This window comes from Anolis sagrei, chromosome 5 (genome assembly GCF_037176765.1).
Source record: "Anolis sagrei isolate rAnoSag1 chromosome 5, rAnoSag1.mat, whole genome shotgun sequence".
NCBI lineage: Eukaryota > Metazoa > Chordata > Lepidosauria > Squamata > Dactyloidae > Anolis > Anolis sagrei.
Window position 1 is genome coordinate 140,132,467 of NC_090025.1, and position 19,509 is coordinate 140,151,975.

Genomic DNA, 19,509 nt, shown 5'->3' on the forward strand with positions numbered 1-19,509 from the left:
CAGATAACCAATCCATGGCCCTTAGCACAGTAATGAAGGGTTCTGTGTAAATAACAAAGTCTTGGCAAGTACGCGTTTTTTGTGTCTGAGAGATAAAAGCTGTACCTGCTGAGATTTCTTATCAATAAAAGCCTTCATGTGCAGGACAACAGCAACAGTGCAAGACAGAAAGAGAATTGTGGGACAGCTTCAGAAGCCACATCTACCATGTGGAGTCGTGTCACAATAGAATATTGCAGAAGTTAGTCATAATATTAACTTTAACTAATTTATATAGTATAACTGCATCCTTGAAGTGACTGGACTGACCTTGAGGGAGCTGGGGGTAGTAACGGCTGACAGGGAGCTCTGGCGTAGGCTGGTCCATGAGGTCACGAAGAGTCGGAGACGACTGAACGAATGAACAACAACATATAGTATAACTATGCAGCAGGTATAGGTGACTGTAGTGGGTGAAGGAATTAATTTTGTCTTCTAACTGACCTTTTGTAGGCTCCATCAACTCACAAAACACAGGAAATCAGATGAAAACACAAACAGAAATGACAAATAATCCACTTTTAATTGTTATGTTTGAGGGCTGATAGGTTTTTATAAAGTTTTTGTGTTCAATGACCACTCTAAAAGGACTCCAGCACTAGCAATTGACCTTTTCCCCTCCTTTTATTAGCTTTTAACATGAGAAGCTTCAGAAGAGTCTTCAGCAAACTGCAAGCCACAAAGCAGGCTTGCTAAATGGAGCCCATGGGTGGATAGTACTCACTCCATAGTAAAGTAAGTGTTCACAGCTGCTTTAGCTGTTATTATATATGTCTTTTAAAAATCACTGTCTACTTACCTGTCTCTCAGGTGTAACTAGCATAAAACATACTGTATCTATGTTCACTGAGAAGACATAAACCTTGTTGTTAAGCCAAGAGTGCAAAATTTCAGGAATGGGAAATCAACGCAAAAATACTTGCTCAAAAACATATTCTTCTCTCCTACCAACAATTCACATTCTACAAAAAGAAAAGCAAATCAAATATCTAAGATTTTGGGTGCATCCCAAATCTCAGTAGGACTTACATCATGTTAGGCATGTATAAGATTGCAGGATAAAGCTTTGCATTGAATTTCATCCCTATGCCAGTTTAATAATTCATTTATAAAATCATAGTTTATGGAAAAACTAACACTCTAACTCATTTTGCATTACTGAAGTACATGTTGTTCCAATGATGAAACGATTGGGTATGTATTTTGGTTGGTGCCTTAAGATTTTCCATGTCTCTTGTTATATATATTATTGCACTTTTCTACACTATTTACCTCTTTTCCACTAAAATTTCTACTATGGTGAGTGCTATAAGGCCTTTTCTATAACAATTCTTTGGAATGTTTTTTATGTCTGTGTTCGTACTAAGAAAAGAGCATTGCCTTGATCTTTTTACACTGGGCAGAACAGCACCATATTTTTCTTAACTGCATCTCTTAGAAGTGCCTTGTAACCAATTCTACATATAAGAAATGCATACTAGACTCCCTAAGTAAGTAATGCATACCACATATCATTCATTCTTCAATAAGTGATATGCAGTTTACAAAACTCACAGGCTTGTGCTATCCACTTTAAATCAATCATGTGTGAATTTAAGTTTTTTCCTTTTAAATTCTAGCAAACTGTGCCTTTTATAGATAGCATTTCCTCAAAATGTACTCTATGACTCATATTTATAAACCATATGTCTTTTCTGCATTGATATAAAGCTGAAGGGTTAAATAATTCTCTTACTTTATTACTCTGCCACACAATACTGACAGAAATCTCATCTTACTAACTTTTCTTTCGTCCTGTTCTTTACAGTGTTTCTATCAAACACCAACTTCCTGGAATCTTTAGCTGACCCAATTTTTGATATAGTGTTTGCTACTGCAAATGTGATTTTGAGTTGTCTTCAGGAGGTTGTTGGAACAAACATAGAATTAGCCCTCCATATCAACAGATTCTGCTCCCATGTATTCAACCAAGAATAGCTCAAAAAAAGAAAAAAAAACACACACGAACCATAATTTTGTTATGTGTCAAGCACTATGTTGATATGTTCACATGCCCTGCTGTAACCTGCTCCTATTTCAGATACTTAAACTCCCTGCTATACTCATTTGAGTTGTGTGCCATCGTAAATAAAGAACAACATTTTACTACAACATTGTATATAATGGAGCTTGAGCATTAATAAGTGTTAGTATCCACAGAGGATCTAGAAGCAACCCCTGGTGGATACAGAGGGCTCATTCTATGTTACTTAGTTCTGAACAACTCTTATCACAATCGCAAATTTCAAAGCAACTGCTACCATGTTGATCAGTGCTCTGCTAATGGGCTCCAAAAGTGCTTTTCAGATACTATTTGTAGGACAATTTGGCTTTCACAGTCTTATGATGACTTGTGTTAAAAGTAATTAATTAATTAATTAATTAACTGTATTTGTATACTGCCTTTCTCAGCCAATTGGTGACTCAAGGCAGTTTCCAACAAATCAGTATACATAATATAGATTAAAAAAACATTAAACAGTATAAGACATCACAAAAGCAATAAAAACAACATCATCAGCATCTCATTATTCTCAAGCATTGTCCAATTCCATTGTCAGGTCATTCGATTTCCTATATTAGCTACTCTGTATTTGTAAACGCTTGCTCGAATAGCCACGTTTTAACTTGCCTCCGAAATGTCAAGAGGAAGGGAGCAGATCTGATCTCCCTAGGGAGGGCGTTCCATAGCCGAGGGGCCACCACTGAGAAGCCCCTGTCTCTCGTCCCCACCAAACATGCTTGTGACGAAGGCAGGACCGAGAGCAGAGCCTCCCCAGATGATCTTAAAGTCCTCACTGGTTCGTAAGGGGAGATACGTTAAAACAATCAGAAGGAAGACTCCTGTTACTGGTGGAAATGGACTGGAATCATCTTCCCACAGTGCCCTGGTAACCAGCACAGTGTGCCTGTTGTCTGTTAAGATAGGTTTGAGGAGCCTGATCAGGAGGCAACACATGATTACACATCCAAATTTCATCTGAGATATTGGATTCCAGCTAGCAGCTCAGATGTACTTATGAAGGCAAAAAAAACCCCATCTGTACCTTTAGGACAAAATAAGTCCTGAACTGCAAATACTCTTGAAACACTGTTCTTGCAGTAAGTAAAAAACATATGCAATTATACATTGCTTCCTTCAGGAATGACATTAGCAAAAAATGACATTCTTAGCTTCAACATTTTTTTTAAAAAAAAAACAGCATTCTAGAATTAGCCACTAAGGATAATATTGTCCTCTCTTTCTGCATTTTTAAATAGTTTCCTTATATGTCTTGAATCATAACTAGGCTGGCCACATTATATACTTTCCATTAGATAATATTATATTTATACTACACATAGAATCCAATCCAAATCTGCTTTACTGTTTAAGAACTGTCAGAATGAAGGCTGAGGCCTTGAAGTTGCCCATTAATACTTAGGCACATAAGCCAATTTCTTCCCATGTTCTTATCATGGTAAAATCTACAATATTTCTATTTCTATTATTGGAATTATTTGTACTTTTGCAAACTCTATATACTTGGGATATGCAAGTGTTATGCAAATTTGTCTCTTCCCTTTTGGTGATACCCAATTGGTCATCCCAGTTGTCACCAGGTTAGATATTTAACCAGCAACATATGCTTGCAATTTACATTTCATCTTTTTTACTCCTGTTAAACAGCTGTTGTCTTTCCAGACCAAAGCTGGCTGCATTTCAGTAATATATATGAATTAAATCCTGTGAGAAGTCCTCTCTCTCTTACATACTTGCCAAAACAAGAGAAGAACCAACAGGCATATTTGATGAGTTAACCTACATTTCACAAGAACAAGATGAAACCATTGACAGAAATAAAAGCTGCAGGGATATTACAAAAGTTTCCCTTTTATCTGTACAGTGGTTGATAACTAGGTATTGCTTTGCCATTCCAGGAACTAAACAAGAGAAAGTTAAAGCATCTTGAACTATGCCAATGCTTATAAGCTAATTAACAGTCAACTTATTTGAGCTGCAGACAACTGTTGTGTTTTAAGTATAACTATTAATTATAATGTTAGCAGAATATTTGTAAGCACTTCAAAATTAACCTCTATATCCTCAGGAGTTTTCATTTTATTTAAGAGTCACTTGGACTCTCATAGAGAACCTAATTAGTCTATGAATGATAAGAAGAGAAGAAACACAAATTAGTTCTTTGTTTACTGCTACATGGCAGTACCATATAATTTGTATTGTAATTAAAATGTGCAGCATATTGTCAAAGGGAGTATATAATCAAGGATAACAAACAACATTTTAGCTGCTGTCAAGGAAGAGGAAGGGTGGTACTATTCTTTAGTGAAGTGGGCAATGAAGGATGTGGCATTCCAGAAAACTGACATCCGCCCATATCACATGAAGTGCTACTGCATAGCTGTTGTGTGATCATAGATACTGTATATATACTGGAATGCGCGCCTTTGTTAGAACACTATTCCATTGCGGAGTTGTGCCAAACTTCCAGTCCATGATCCCACAATTGTACTTCCAATACCCTTATAACCCTGCCTCCCCAGACTTCCACTGTACTGTAATTTTGTTTAAGCAATTTCAGTTACACTAATGCTGACCATTAAAAAGTTAATTATAACTGAAAACATTCAGAAATAAACAAATAATGAGGAAAATCTTACCTCCTTGTGTCACTTTACTGTTAATATGCCAGCAGAGAAGCAAAACAGATCCCTCATGGCAGTCCACACTCTTGTTACATCTCGATTAGACTACTGCAACACACTCTACGTGGGGTTGCCTTTGAAGATTATTCAGAAGCTTCAAGTAGTCCAATGGGCAGCAGCCAGGTTTCTAACTGATGCAAGGTACAAGGAGCACACAACTCCCTTGCTGTGCCAGCTCCACTAGCTGCCAGTCTGCTATCGAGCACAATTCAAAGTGCTGTCTTTAGCCTATAAAGCCCTAAACAGTTCCGGCCCAGTTTACCTCTCTGAACATATCTCCCTCTATGAACCATCTTGGAGGTTAAGATTGTCCGAGGAGGCCCTGTTCTCGATCCCACTCCACTTACAAGTGCAACTAGTGAGGACAAGAGACAGGGCCTTTTTGGTGGTGACCCGTTAGCTGTGAAACTCCCTCCGCAGGCACATTAGATCAGCCCCTCCCTCCTGTCCTTCAGGAAGAAAGTTAAATCCTGTTTGTGGGACCAAGCATTTGCAGAGTGGTTCCTAGTGCAACAATCGAGGTTTCAGTGCAATAATGAACAATACAAATGACAATTGGAATGGCTCTTGGTATATGTTTTTGGATTGCATGATTTCAAGTAATTGTTTAATCTATATGTTTTTAATTATGTGATTTTAAATTATATGTTGTTTTATTTTATATTTTTTCAAGGCATCAAATTGTGCCTTTGTTGTAAGCCACCCTGAGTCCCCTTTAAATAAATAATAATAAAATCACACAAAGCAATGGAAGTGTTGTGGGATTACAAGCTGTTGATACGTTCTTTCCATCATTAGTGGGGAGTGAGTTAATCATGGAGAGGAGACATATCAGCAGTGGGGGTGCAGGTGTTGTGGCCAGCTCTGAGAGCAAGGAAGAGACTGTGAAACAAACACAGAGTAGCAGCACCTTCACTTGGACAGTGAAGAACCCACTGCTTCTCCGGCTACAGATCAGGAGCAGTCCCGTGAGCTGGAAGGCAAGGAGTTAAGCATTCCAATCATATTGAAGATGTGGAGAGAAAGAAAACAAGTTCACAGGTCCTTCTACTTGGCAAAAAAAAATGGCCAACAACCGAAAAAAGATGCGAAACCAGCATAAATAGCAGGGCTTTTAAGCAGTTGCTGGTAACAATGTCTTTGTTGGAGCTGTGGCAGTGAGACCTTTTGTGATTCCTTGGACTTTATGTGAGGGACTAAATCTAGGATGTTGGCTTTGGATTTCAGATTATACGTTGGACTGTATTTTTAGGTGATTTGACCCTCCACTGTCTTCATACCTGAAAAGATCCAGATCTTTACAGGTATTTTTTTTAACCTGGCTGTAAGCCACATTGAAAGGTTTACTATGCATTAGCGTAGGACCCTTTCTACACTGCCATATAAAATCCAGATTATCTGCTTTCAGTGGATTATATGGCAGTATAGACTCATCCAGTTCAAAGCAGATAATTAGAATTATTTAATTTGATAATCTGTATTATGTGGCAGTGTAGATCCAGTTTCAGTGTATTGTTTGGATGCCCCAGGTTAATGTGACATTGACACTGCATTTTCTGGAAGTGTGGATGAGCCCTCAGATGTCTCTGGGCAGTGGGTTTTGCTTTTTGTTTGTCTTAAGGTGGCCTTAAAAGTTCTTCTTGAACTGAGGAACATACCAAGTCAAATGATTTTCACTTCTAGCCCACATTATCTCAGAGAGGATTTTCTCATTGCAATCTGTTTTAGTTAAAGTGCTTTTTTTATTATCATGCCTTCTGAAGTAAGCTTCCACTGCAGAATTGCCATCCAGCTGGAGCCATTTATACATATTTCCATCTATTCAGAATTGCTTTCACAATATTTTCATTATTCTTTCCTCCCCTACTGGATGTTTCTAATTTTACTTGTTAAATTAGGAATAAAACTAATTGCATAGTGGGAAGGGAGCATAGAACTGATGGTGCAATTGGAAATAATTTCTGTTCCATTTTCAAAATATCTTCAGAAAGATCTGTTCTTTAACTGGGCCACTGGAGAGGTTAATTAAAACTTTGTAGATTAATTAAGCAAATTTTATCCATTTTGTAGCAATTTGCTAATTCTTATTTAGTTCCATTTTATCACTCCAACTAATGTTCTGTATCTATAAAAGCAATAGCCATTTTTAAAATGCTCCCAAGACTAAACAATGATGAGACAAAAATACAGAATAAAAAGAAAAGCATGTGGCTTTTAAAGGCTATTCTTTGCCAGTCCTTTCCTTCTTTGTGTAGCTGTTTTATCATTCAACTAGATGAGCAAAAGGGGACTTTATACATGTTCATTTGTAACATCCCAAACTCTTTTGAACTGTGGTGCTGGAGGAAAATTCTGAGAGTGCCTTGGACAAGGAGCTCTGGCATGGGCTGGTCCATGAGGTCACAAAGAATCAGAAGCGACTGAATGAATAAACAACAACAAACAACACCCCAAAAGAGCAAATATGAAAGTGGGCCCTGGGGGGAGTGGAAAGGACCTACCCATTGTTTTGCTATTGAGAAATGTGAAACATAATAGTGAATTGCTGTAATCTTTTGGAAAAAACAGAAACTGAATAAAAACCATTGTCATCCCTCTATCCACCCACCCAGAGAATTTTGAGGAGAAAATAAATAAGCTTAGTTTCCTTTGCAAAGCACATAAAACTAGCATTTATAACAAATTATTTATCTATAATCAAATGGTCTAATGGAGGAGAGGAAGGGAAAAATGGCTGTGGGTTACAATGATTCAAGAACAAAAAAAGATGCAGAGGGGTAGAAAACAAATAAAGAGTAGCATACAAACTAGCAATTATTAAGCATGCAAGGGTTGCTTACTCTAACATTCACAGGTGGATTGGAATTTGCTTTGGAGTGGGACTGAGATGTGTAGAAGACTGGGCAGTGACAATTGCTGTCTGTTACGTGACTATTGTTTGATGTCTTTTAACAATCAAACTGCCATGGAAATATATATTGTGATTCTAACCATTCGTAGCCTGCACAGTCATGCTAGATAGAAATGATGGAGCTTAAGCTTGCTGCTTAGGAAAGAGATAATATATACATTCAACACTCCATATTAGAGGCACATGACCCCCATGGGCATGTTTAGCCTGAAGAAGAGAAGGCTGAGAGGAGATATGATAGCCATGTATAAATATGTGAGAGGAAGTCACAGGGAGGAGGGAGCAAGCTTGTTTTCTGCTTCCTTGGAGACTAGGACGCGGAACAATGGCTTCAAACTACAAGAGAGGAGATTCCATCTGAACATTAGGAAGAACTTCCTGACTGTGAGAGCCATTCGGCAGTGGAACTCTCTGCCCCGGAGTGTGGTGGAGGCTCCTTCTTTGGAAGCTTTTAAGCAGAGGCTGGATGGCCATCTGTCAGGGGTGATTTGAATGCAATATTCCTGCTTCTTGGCAGGGGGTTGGACTGGATGGCCCATGAGGTCTCTTCCAACTCTTTGATTCTATGAGTCTATGAAAGTGAAAAAACAAAATAAAGAAATTGCTTTTTGAAAACTGATAGAATTTCTCTCTAGGATATTCTAAGCCTTCCAACATGACTCTATTGTAGTCAACATCCATTGGAAGGTGATCTCAGAATCACATCAGGAGGCCTTGAACGGGCATGGGCAAACTTTGGCTCTCCAGGTATTTTGGACTTCAACTCCTATAATTCCTAACAGATGGTTGTAACCCTTCCCTAAGCTATCCATAGCCTGTGTGTGTGTGTGTGTGTGTGTGTATCTGGCTAGAGTTACATTTTCACTAATATACAAATTCAACTTAAGAACAAACCTACAGAACCTTTCTTATTGTAACTTGGGGAGTACTTGCATAATAAAACTAAGTGCCCTGTTGTAGTGATTTCAGATAGGACCACAGTTAAAAGGTCCTTGGCTTGGTGAGCATCTGCTAAACCAGATCAGCCAGGACAGAGAAACAAGCTCTCCAGGTTGAAGGCAAAGTCACAGAGGTTAATTACAATTTGGCCAAAAAATGATGCAAGTACAAGCTATGTGCTTCAAAAGGTACAAGCATACACTCACAGAGAAATACATGACATTTTCTGCAGTTCTGAAACCTATTCAGACTTCCCACTCTTTCCCCTGATTGGCAGAGAAAGAGGCAGGCTAGGATCCGGACCTGGATTCCCATTGCGGGAAGAATGACAGCTGGTGATTGGTCAGTTCAAAGAACCAATCCATTACAAGGATTCCCCCAGATTAACTCAAGTATCCAGTTCCATGTGAGACAAAGATACAAAGCTTGTGATGCAAAGGTGGTGATCTCAGACAATCAAGGGCTTAGCTGCCAGCATAGAAAGTTAATGCATTCATCTACTAAGCCCTCTCTTCCATGGGAGCAGCAGACTCTCAGCCTCAAGTGAAATGGACAAACATCCTGAGCTTATTTTGTTGACAAAGAGGATCATCTGTCTTTATATACACACAAGATTTGATAGGTATCTGGCTTGGGAAATAGCTGGAGGGATCCTAACCAGCAGCTCCTTTCCCAAGTGATTATGTAAAACTGGGGGTATGGAAAGGTGGCTGACTTCAAAAGTCATTTTGATTCATGCATTTGATATAGTTTATGCACTTCATTTAGGGAATTGGCACAGTACATAAAAGATATAAGAGTTAATAGAGTAGGGAACAGCAGCTGCTAGGTCCATTCCATGACCTCTAGCACTTTGGCATTTCACAGCTCTGGGTCCATGGAAAATATTTTAATAAAAAGAAAAATCATATTATTGGCCTGAAGTCTCTTGATGTTCTATAAATATTTGAAGGGGCGAGGTGCCATGACTCGATAGTGTTATTACACTGCAGCATCTTATACATGAACAACAACGACCTTTCACACCACATAATCTCCCTAAACTGCAAACTCCAGGATTGCATTGGATAAAATGTTGGCAAAGTGGAACCATACTGCTATAATTGTATGATCTGAAAGGATCCATAGATCCAACAGTGATGAAAGGGGGAGAGTAGGAAGACTCCTGAGTCCTAAGGAACAAAGAAGTGAGCTCCTCTGGATAAAACACATCAGGCACAGATATAAAAATGGCCCTGAAAGGGTAAAAGCTTTTAAATCTAGACAGGGCTTGTAATCTAGACAGGGCTTGTATGAACAACTTGTAAAGACTCTTAGATATGAAAAGCACTTGCAAATTTTTTTCCAAAAATATGGAAAAGAGACTGAATTTATAAATATAAATATTTAAAAAATAAAACTTAGCTGCTTTCTTGAAATATCAGCTTCCTAATTACGGAAAATGAAAGAAGATAACATTATTAACAACATGTGGACTGCAACATATTCTACATATTCTACATAGGATTGAAGAATAAATTATGGTAATTAGGAGGTAATTAGAAGACTTTCCCTGAGACCAAAGCAGTCTGAGCTGTTCTCCGGTTTTATAAACTGCTTCTTGAACTGATAACTTCCACAAGCAAAAGAAAAAAAGTCAGATCCATGGGCCATTGGTCTGACATTGGGGGCTATCTTGTTCTCTTAATGTATTATCTACTCTTGTAGGCCAATTGGCATGTACATAAAAGATTCATTATGAAAATCATTCTCATGTTCAGATGTACATTAGTTCAGCTCACATTTAAACTTTTGAAGAAAATGGGTGATATATCATCAAGACATGTCCCTGGTACGACTCATTTATCTCAGCATGCAGCCTTAATCATACAACAGCATCGGCTATCACAATAGAAATAATAAGAATGTGGAATATTTCTTTGTCTATGCATGGACAGGCTGAACTCATCATTTTTTGTTGTGTCTTTTCTATAAATTTGGTTATGAGATAACTTCTATGGGCATTACCACTAATATATCATTTATGTACTTTGGTTATTAATTTTATGAAATTTCTCCAATATCTCTAAGTAATGGTACATATGAAGGGACATTGAACATTTGTTCTTATAACTTTTTATAATAAAACCTTCATGAAATAAGACATTCTACTTTCAGCATTGTTCTCTTAGAAAACACCTTGCATTCCTTTTTTCCCTGATGACTTCACACATGCATGTTTTTCTAATCAAGTTCTCCATGTTTAAAACAGAAAATGTTAAACACAAGGAGGAAATCATCTCAAATCACAATGTTTTTCAGTGGAAGAATTTTCCATAAATTCAGTTGTTGGGATAGCAAATAATCTATCATATAATTATGGCCTTAAAATATTTTATTTTATCTAGTGGAAATGAAATGTAATTATTTTCCCACATTTGTTCAAAACATAGGTCAAAAACAGGTTGCCATACTATGCCAGTATAAAAAATAATAATTAAAATTGTTGCATACTCTCAAAGATTGTGTAAGTGCAATCTCCAATGTAACCAATTGTTCCATTTTTGACCTGGTAAGTAAGACTGTACTTGACTATGGGATTGATTTCACAAGTAATTGTGAAACAGTGATATCCAGTTTTAACTATGCTTATGTCTATTTACAGTATACAAAATACATAATGCTATTCTAATTTAAGTTATGCTAATTAGCCATATTCAACTGAGCATCTAATCAAAGTTTACTCAAAGTCTCACAATGCTCAATGAACTTCACTCCAAGTAACAGACATCAGTCTGGTATCTTAAGCTAACATCTAACATCTGCAGTCCTGTGAGATGACATCTAACATAATACCTTCCTCACATCAGTCCTGTGAGATTCTGGGATTTGTGGTCCAAAAAGTATATTTTCCAAGCTCTACTCAGCATAGTCAAAGCTTCTCAGCACATATAATATATTTGAAGACTGGCTTCCGCAAGAGATGCTATGGTTTATTCCAGAGTGGAGTAAGCCTTACAATCTCTCACTGTCAGTTCTTTTTAAACTTTATTTGATAACCTGTCCCAGATCAGGGAGATTTTTTTCACACATCTCTATCCTAAAATAGCTTACCTTTTATGATCCCCACATTGCCCCAGTTGATTTATTTCATTCACTCAAGGTAGTCAATTCACTATATTTGGTTTCCCAAAAGTAAAGGAGTCCATCAATATGCAGAGTCTCATACCTTGCATAATCATCCTAGTTTTGCTGTCTTTAGAATAGCTTTGAACAAATCTAAATGACAAGGTGGAATACTCAGGAATCTGCAAATCTGTCAATCACCCTGAGGGATGACAGGAGAAACTTTTTTTAAAAAAAGTTGTAGACAAGTGTGCAGTGGTTTCATCTCATTCCTTAGCAAGGTGGGGGCTGAATTCTCTTGAAGGTAGAAGAAGAATAGAAGCAATTATGCTTGCCAGTCTGATAGTTGGTTCCTGGTGCAATGGTGAATGGGGAAAAGGAACAAGAGAAATACTATGAAAAGACTTTGTATTGCACATTTAAACAGTACATGAAATCAAGACCTCATTTAACATCAGATAAGTAGGTGAAAATGTAGCGATTTGCCCAGGTGGTTACATTGAAGTGAAATTAGTAGAAATACTTGCCTATTTTCTCAGAAGGAAGTTTCTTTCAAGCTGATATGTTATTCACACTGGTCTTTACAAGCATTGTAGGACACTTGCAGCACACTTAACCTATAGAGCCCCAAATTGTCCATCAGACAACACACATTCACTTCTGATGGGGCTTCATAGATGAACTGTGGTGCAAATATTCTACAATGCTTTGCCCAGAACATGGTACGCTTCCTGTGTGTCACAGGGAGCAACGGGCCAAGGCATGAAGAAGCCACACAGTGAAACTTCCCCACATGTGCTGGGAAGCTGTAGTTGAGGAAAGGCATGGGCCATGAGACACCAGGATTGCTCCCCTGCCCCGTGGATTTGCCACTGCAGCTGGCAAATCCCCCTGCTTCCCCTCATCAATGTCTTGTAGGCATTCGTTGTTAAGAATGGCACACTTTTTAAACCAGCAGTTGTGGATGGAAACATTAAAGTGAACATCGAAGACTTTGTACTCAGTAATTCTGGTGTGTATTATTGTTGATACAATGAAATAAATCAAAGTGCATTTGAAAAAAGAAACAGGTACATGTTTAAAATCATGTGCAAAGCCTGGCACATCAAAATGTTCAAAGCTTAATATAATAAAAGTAGCTATTTATGGGATATTTGTTATTGTAGCATAGAATTCAAAAAGTAAGACTTGCATTACCATCCTTAAAGGAGAATCAGAGTACATTTCTTTATATAATGTTGTCCTATCCATATATTTCCCTGATTTTTTGCAGTTTCATATTGCTTTCAATGGCTGATTGGGAGATGGGAGAACAAAGCTTTAGCCATATGGGTTGTTGCGTGTTTTCCGAGCTGTTTGGCCATGTTCCAAAAGCATTCTCTCCTGACATTTTGCCTGCATCTGTGGCAGGCAACCTCTGTGATTCTGGCCATGAAAGCCTTTGACAATACTTCAGCCATACACACACACCTTTGTTTGTTTAGTTTGGTTCCCATTGAGGAGATAACAGTGAGCTTTTATAGTCTTTTGTGATCACCTTAAATGTAAAGAGATAAAGGTAACGGAACTTGTCACTCTGTGAAAGGATAGCACTCATTTGGATATATTGCTGATAATTAATCAAGCCAAGTAGGCAAGATTTTCAGCTATAAAAGAATGAAGCCTGAAGGTTGATTTCCAGTTTTGGATTTTAGAGGCCACTTGATTCTAACCATTCAAATTAGAACTGCAGGAGAAGGAAACTAAAAATTAAGAATGAGTAGACACAGATGAAACTATATCTTTGGGGAAGATGAGAGACAGAGAGACGTGCTTCCTCTCTTCTCTTTCCGGGGAATTTCTATCTCAAAGTAGCAGTTTCACAGAATTATAAAATCACAAAGTCGAAAGGGACTCCATGGCCATCTAATCCAATATCCTGTCAGGCAGGAATCCATAGATAAAGCACCCCTGAGAAGTGGCCACCTAATCTCTGTTTAAAACTTCCACCGAAGAAAGATCCACCACCTTCCTGAGAGGATTGTTGCATCGCAAAACAGCTCTCTGAGTCAGGACACTCTTTCTAATGTTTAGTTGAAATCTCCTTTCTTGGAATTTGAATTGACTGGGGCTGTTCCTTTCCTCTAAATCAGCAGAAAACAAATTTGCTCCATCTTCTACCTGCTATCCCTTCAACTATTTAATGATGGCACAATGGTTCCCAGTTTTTTACAAGTTGCTCACTGATTTTTCTTGTATTTAATATAAATATCTTATTTATCTCAGCCAGTTCAAGGGTTTTTCTAATCCATTGCTGTATTGTCGGGGAGATCAGCATTTTTTGATGTATGAACCAAGAAATTGACTGCGAAGAACATAAAGTTTAACACCCTATATGTCTTATCCTTGATTTAATTATTTGCAAGTCCCAATAAGGCTATTTCTGGATTCATCTGGTTTTAATTCTCAAAATATCTTGCAACAGGATCTATAGTATGAAATAGTTCCTGAATATAAAGTCAACAATGTCTGTTCAAAATGCTGTGTGTTTGCAATTCTTTGGTTTTCAATTTGTGTTCTTTCCCTTTCCTTCTACAGGATATTTATTATGGAATCATAAAATTGTAGAGCTGCAAAGGATCTCAGAGGCTATCCAGTCCAACTCTTATTAATGCAGTAATATTAAACTGGAGCATCCTTGAGAACAAGCAATCCAACCTTCATTTTAAAATGTCCAATAAAGGAAACTACATCACTCTTTGAAGTAATAAAACAACTTTTACCAACAGAAAGTCCCTTCTTTATTAGTCGGAATTTACTTTTTTATAAGTTGAACCCACTGGATCAGAGCAGCTTCTCTGAAGCAGGAGAAAATAAATTTGCTCCACCTTCAATAAATGAGGTTTTTCAAAATGATGGACCCAGTTTCAAAGCATAAATTTCATGATGGCAACATGTTACAATTACACAAAAAGTTACGTTAAAATGGTTTAATGGGTTATCAAGTTTTACTAACCATTTTGAGCCAGAAACCAATCTAAATAGACCTACAGAAGATTTCATTAGGCCTTATGTTGTGGGGTCACTGTCCTATGAATGACTGAGGCTCATTTGTGCATTGGGAGAGGCATCTCATGGTAATTATTTGATACTCTATGCCCCACCTTTTCAAGTGGTAAGAGTTTCATTCATAGGCAGTTTATGGCTGCAGAGATATAGGGATTTCAAATCAGGTTCATCTTTTTGAAACATCCTATATAGCACTTCAGAGATCTGAAAATGCACTTATACACTTGCACATTGCTTAAATCACATCACTAAAAGAAAGATCAGTGTAATGACAGTTATCATATCAGTGTAGAAATATGTATCTTGACCTATATCACCCTCACATGTGAAGATGTGAGATTCGTTTCATTTTCTCCCTGATACAGGAGAAAATGAATATATCTGCACAGTTTGCACTTGGCATTCACACAGGCCAAAAGACCATTTTCACACACAAAAAGCATGTGTGGAAATACTAGAGAAGCATACATATGTAAAAACCATTACAAAAGGGAAAGTGTTGCAAACATGGTTATTCTAGGCAGAAGTGAGTACAGAGAGCTTACAAAATTCCATAATATTCCACAATAATATTTTATGTGCCTTTAAACTAATATTATGTGGAAAGGGAGCTAAATAAAATGGATGCTCTAAAATTGGTAACTGAGAGAAAATAGAATTGATGAAATCACCCAGGTCTAGCTGTTGCTCTTTATTAAAGACAAGATGGCAACAGTCTTGGACAGCAATGGCTCCCAAAATGACCCATTTAAGGTGGAATCAGGTGTCAAACAGGGATGTGTTATTGCCCCAACCTTATTTTCCATCTTCACTATGATACTTCATCTTGTTGATGGGAAGCTTCCCACAGGAGTGGAAATCATCTATCAGACAGATGGCAAGCTATTTAACCTCAGCAGACTGAAAGCCAAAAGCAAGGTCACACCAACATCTGTTATAGAACTCCAATATGCTGATGACAACATAGTCTCTGTGCATTCAGAAGAAGATCTATAAATCACTCTAAACACCTTCACAGAAACATACAAGAAGCTCGGCCTCTCACTGAACATCGAGAAAACCAAAGTGCTCTTCCAGCAGTCACCAGCCAATCCCTCTGCAATGCCAGAAATACAGCATAATGGTGCAACGTTAGAAAATGTTGGCCATTTCTGCTAACTTAACAGCCACCTCTCCATAAAAGTCAACATTGACACTGAAATAAAACACCGCCTGAGTTCTGTAAGTGCAGCATTTTTCCAAATGAAGCAAAAAGTGTTTGAGGATTGAGACATCCATAGGGAGACCAAGGTGTTTGTTTATAAAGCTATTGTCCTCCCAATCCTGCTATATGCCTGCAAGACATGGACGTGGACGGTCTACAGACATCACACTAAACTCCTGGAATGATTCCATCAGCATTGCCTCCAGAAAATCCTGCAAATCTCTTGGGAAGACAGGCAGAACAATGTCAGTGTGCTGGAAGAAGCAAAGACCACCAGCATTGAAGTGATGCTCCTATACCATCAAGTCCGCTAGACTGGCCACGTTGTCTGAATGCTCCATCACCAGCTCCCAAAGCAGTTACTATACCCCCAACACAAGAATGGGAAAAATAATGTTGGTGGACAGGAAAAGAGATTTAAAGATGGGCTCAAAGCCAACATTAAAAACTGTGGCATAGACATCGAGAACTGGGAAGCCCTGGCCCTTGAGCACTCTAACTGGAGGTCAGTTGTGACCAGCAGTGCTGCAAAGTTCAAAGAGCCACAAAGGAAGAAACATGCCAAGAGGAAGGCGCATCAAGGCAACCCTGACTGGGACCGCCTCCCATCTGGAAACAGATGTCCTCACTGCGGGAGAACATGAGGATCAAGAATAGGGCTCCACAGCCACCTACGGACCCACCGCCAAAACATTACACTTGGAGGACCATCATCCTCGGACTATGAGGGTTCATCTAAGTCTAAGTTTAAATAATTGCAATCGAGGATACATGGATGTTCACTAATGGCAGGCATTGCTTTGCCATTGTATTGTGCTTTGGTGTTTAATCATTGTACTTAATGTCTGCGCGTTGGCATTCCCTCTTTTAAATTTTTAAATTTTAATTATTCAATGTCTTGCCTTGCACTTTTTCTTACTTCTGATCTATATTTGGGCTGTTAATCTTGTGTTTATCTTTCTGCTAAATTCGCATCCTTCAACATTGCAGAAGCATGTGTGGCCAAGCAACATCAGTCAACATAGCAAAGATTATCAGTGTGGAGGAATCCTCAATCAAGGAGAGATGGAAAGAATTTGCTTTTGTCTCAATCTACTGGAAAAGGGACATTTCCATCTCTTTTCCCTTTTACTCCCTGCTAATTTAATAGAGTACAAACTACTTTTGCACTTTGAACTCATTTTGTGAAATTAAGTAAACAGGATGAAGAAGTCTCTTCCAACTCTATGATTCTATGATTCTAAGAGTTAAAATAAGAGGAGATAACACTGAATTATTTTAATAGCTGCTGGAAAAGTGGGAGAACAAAGGATTAATCAGAATTGTCCTTGCAAATTGGCATTAGGAGATGATATGAAAGTTGTGTGACCTGTGAGACACATGATGTCTCTTGGAGTTTCCTGGAGCCTTGTAACAGAAAGAAATTGGTTACACATGGTTAAAAGCCTCCTGGAAGCACAGTTGGTCATTTAAAGGCTATTTGGGCTGGGAAGTCATGTTTCAGGCATAAAATATTGTTTTTGTAAAAAAGGGAGAAGTGACTTTCCAATCACTTACATTTTTTGTAAAGGGTCTGAGGTCTGAAGAGTGCAAAAACATGATGGTGGCCCTGGACACTCAACAATAACTCCTGCTATTTCTTAGCAAGCTGCGAAACATAGGGCTCTTTCAGACTTAACTTAAACCTCTCATCAAAACCCGGGCTTTCCCAGGGGGCTATCCCCATGACATCCTGAAAACTTTCGGGATGGCATCGGGCCACCCAACCCGCCCCCCAAGCCTTAAAAATAAATAAAAATTTACTGGGCCACTATTAGGCTTCTCCAGAGGCCTCCTGGCATGTAGAAATGATGCTCCAAAAAGCCGGAGGGGGACAATGGAGAGAAATTTAGCCTAAGAAAAACTTAATGGCCTGGTAAACTTGTCTTTATTTTTAAGGCTTGGGAGGAGGGAGTGGGCTAAACCACTAAGCGGCTGAACTTGCTGACCAAAAGGTGGGGGTTCAAATCCAGGGAGCAGTGTGAGCTCCCGCTTCTGCCAACTTAGCAGTTCGAAAACATGTAAATGTGAATAGATCAATAGGTACCGCTTCTGCGGGAAGATAACGGAGCTCCATGAAGTCATGCTGGCCACATGACCTTGGAGGTGGCTACAGACAATGCTGGCTCTTCAGCTTAGAAATGGAGATGAGAATCAACCCCAGGGTTGGACACAACTAGACTTAATGTCAGGGGAAATCTTTACCTGTGCCTTTACTAGTTCCTCTCAGCTGAATCCACAGGCCAATTGCTCCTCATATAGTTGTAATGAGGGGGAAATGGGTAGTCATGGCAAGAAGAATATGGTAGGCCATTTTTTCCTGTAATTTGGATTCAAATTATAGGAAAGGAGATTCCACCTGAACATTAGTAGTATAATAATAATATAATAACTTTATTTTTATACCGCACCAACCATCTCCCCTTGGGGACTCGGGGCGGTTTACAAGGGACACGCCCAAGATTACAATTAAAACACACATGTAAAACACTTTAACCAATTAAAGGAAGAACTTCCTGACCATATGAGCTGTTCAACAATGGAACTCTCTGCCTCAGTGTGTGATGGAAACTCCTTACTTGGAGGCTTTCAAACAGAGGCTGGATGGCCATTTGTCAGGGGTGCTTTGATTGTGTTCTTCCTGAAAGGCAGAGGGTTGGATTGGATGGTTCGTGTGGTCGCTTCCAACTCTATTTTTTTATTCTATGATCACATTTTGGAAATTGCAGTACATTACAGCCTCCATATCTGACAGAGAGGTATCCACACATGCTATACCATGTCATACCACAGAGAAATCCAAATAATGTTAAATATAATATAGGAAATTATTTTCAAGATTTTCACATGCAAGACCAGTATGCTAGCATATGCATCTGATGAGCAGACAGAGATTTGTGCTAGTAGAACAATTTAGAAGCTAGTAGAGTTTTTTTTTAAAAAAAAGCAGCAAGCTTTCATGAGTTTGAAATACTACATTTCTTCCCTGAAATGTAAACATAACAGCCTATAAAGCTATCTGAAATGAGACAATCACCATAATTCTTTTAAAAGCAAACAAAGTAGCTGTATAAACCTGTCACTGCTGAAGTTTCAATTGCTTATGCCACATTAGGGAGCTGCATTACTCAAGGCTGTACAAATGTATACAGTGCCTGTCAATTCCCTAAGACAAGCAACTTTAGAAAGAGACTTGAGAAAGTCCTGCCTTTCCTCACACCAGATGTAAATTTTCAATGCTCTGTTGTCATTTGTGGCATATGAATTGTGGGTCCTTGATAAACAACAACATTTATTGGACAGGTTGCACAAAGACAGTGAAAATAATCAAGGGAAATATAGCAGGTTAGAATTCGTTGTTTTATCTTTTCCCAATTATTACTAGCTCTACTCTCTTTTGACAACAGTATCAGGGTACTGGACACTTATGAATAAATAATAAAAAAAACTACCATAAACATACCAGAAGCATAGCTTC